This window comes from Triticum dicoccoides, chromosome 3A (assembly GCF_002162155.2).
Source record: "Triticum dicoccoides isolate Atlit2015 ecotype Zavitan chromosome 3A, WEW_v2.0, whole genome shotgun sequence".
Lineage (NCBI taxonomy): Eukaryota > Viridiplantae > Streptophyta > Magnoliopsida > Poales > Poaceae > Triticum > Triticum dicoccoides.
Genome location: NC_041384.1, coordinates 559,606,508 through 559,609,402, shown reverse-complemented (window position 1 = coordinate 559,609,402; position 2,895 = coordinate 559,606,508).

The following is a 2,895-nucleotide window of genomic DNA, read 5'->3' as shown; positions in this document are numbered from 1 at the left end:
CATCCCTCTAGGCCCCCCGTGCCGAGCTTTTTCTCCGGAGATCCCCACGCCACCGCCCCGCCACCGTCGGCGACCACCGCCCCCATCCTGAACCCTAAGATAGATAGTGGGGTACCTCGCCGGCGAGCCCCCCTCCCCGCTGCGGCTGGTTCTTCCTTCACCCCGGCGGCATCGGAGTGAAGTGTAGCTAAATCGGAGCAGCATCGCAAGCAAGAGCAAGAGCGAGAGTAGCAGCGCGAGCAAGAGCAATAGCAAGAGCAGACCAGGCAGGGGACCGAGAGCAAGAGCAGAGCAGCAGCGCGAGCGAGAGCTAAAGCAGCAGCAGGTCCTACTAATGTGGACGTCGCCGCCGAGGGAGCGACATCGTGGAGGAAGTGGCCGAGGACGCCGCCGTGGATGGAGCCGCGCCGTGTCGGCTCGGGACCGAGCGCCGGCAGCACAGTGAGATCGAATCAAGAAGAAAATGCGGCGATTAGTGTACAACCTCTTTGGTGGCGCCAATTAGGCCGCACCTTCATCCGAGGAAACGGTGATGATGATGCTCTTCCGGTGGTGCAGGTGAAGACGGCGGTGTGGGAATGGAGGTGGCGTGAAAGATGATGGGAACATCGGGGCAGCTCCTTGGAGGTGGAGGACGGGGTGGCTGAACCGGCGGGACGATGAGATCAACGACGGATCCTCATCCGGTACGGTGGATGAGGGACGTCGAGGTGTTGCTGTGGACGACATCGTCGGGGAAGAGGCTCCGGCTGGGTGGCAGACGGAGCAGGGTGTGGGGTTTCGTCGCGGGTTTTCGCGGCCTCGGTGTACGAATGGGTGGGCGGATGGGATGGCAGTGGGGAACCATGGCTTAGAGACGCGCTTGTCCGAAATGTGGGGTATGTTACGAAAGTACCCCCGCCGATTTGAGGCGGTTCTTTCGGTTCAGGGGTACCACGGGCATTTCACGTGTCAGGATTTCACAGGAGGTGGGAGTTTTTGCGCGCGTTGTAATTTCGGAATAGCAAGGCGTGGGTTGAGATGGAGGGAGTTGTCGGAGCACAACGAGACAAAGATATATCTTAAATATTTTGGGCTAACAAGGCGCGGGTTGAAATTTCCAGACAAGCCTAATGTGTACTGTACCAAATCAATGTGCCCTACAAATGTCATTCCAAACTTTGGATTCATGTTATGTTCAATTAAAATATTTCTCTACGTGTATAATGCATGCAACCTACTACTCAAATGAACGTTTTAGTGCATTCCAAACGTATATACTACCCCTTCAATATGAACTAAATTTGAATTTGTTTCTCTATTTGAATAAGATCTATAGTAATGATTGTTGTGAAGTCAAAGCATTTGAATTCGTTTCTCTGTTTTAATAAGATCTACAATCATCATTATTGTCAAGTTAAACCATCATTTGTGTATTATCTTCACAGCACACCACATGATTAGTCTCGAGGAACATATGAACTATGTGTACTATATGAACTCGAACTAGATTTTTTGAATCCACTTTATTTTGATTTCAAATCACATTACATTTCTAGCTCTAGCTAGATCTTCATAATCTAAACCATGTCTCATATGTATAATGTGTTTATCACATTATGTATGGTGCCCCGCCCCCTACGCCTACAAGTATTTAGATGTGAGTTGCAAACACCACACATTACCACAAATTCTAATAAAATGTGAGAATGTTCGATATATAGTATTGTTTAGATTGTTCGATATTTAGTTGTAAGATGCAAACGCCACACATTATCACAAATTCAAATAAAATGTGAGATTGTTTGATGTATAGTATGGTTTAGATTGTTCGGCATTTAGCTGTGAGTTGCAAACGCCATGCATTACCACATTATGGTATAACATGTGCACAGCATGTGTATCATCGCTATATTCATGCATGCAATGTTTAAAACACTATGATCTCCTATTCAAATATATGAATCCGCTTTCATATCAAATTATGATCTTTGTTAGTCTCTTACACCCACACAATCCTCTAACCATTGTAGCTACCACTAACTTTCTCTTGTGCATGCACATGCCCTCCTCACCCTCCCCCTCCCTCGGCATTCTATCCACCGGGCACATTCATTTTTTTCTTTAGGTCGTTCTCCCAGAGTCTCCACAACTCTTTCCGACACACACCGATCGATAAACCTCTCTAGCGATGCCTGCCTACAACATACAAACACACCTTCAATCTCCTCCTTTATGTGTCATTGCCTCGTGTCTCTCATATGGTCAGACACGCATGTAAACTCTCGCCCCTCTTTTCATCGCTCTCACAACCGCACACTCCTCCCCCTATCTAGCTAGTAGTTGGGCCTCTCGCACCACCTCCTAGATCCATTCTCTCTGTCTATCCGTCTCACTATGCCTTATTTGCCTCTAAAAAATGGACGTACACCAACCGATCTCTCGCTATACATATAGCTAGCTAGGTCCTTATAACTCGTTTTTACCCACACGTCAATCGATCTACCTCATTAGTTGTGTCTCTCCCTTCCTCTGACAAACAACAATTGATCTACCGATCTAGTTAGGTTTGCTTACCAAACACATGGTTCCCCTTCATCATCCATGGATGCGCCCCGACAGATCTATCACGCACAGGCACACACAGAAACACATCCCCACTCTTATTGATAACATTGCAGTTCCACCCTCAGTTTGTCTAGTAGGCCTCCCCCACCATCTTCGAGAAGCAACTCCATCACCCATCCAGCACTCTACTCCTCTCCCTCCCTCTCCCTCCCTCTCTCTCTCTCCTCTCTCTCTCTCTCCCATCATATTTCCCATCCTTCAGTTATGTATGGATGTCGACCGATCTCCCTCAAGACATAGCTAGGTCTCTCCTTCTCAACACACATACGAGTCATTCTACCTCTATAG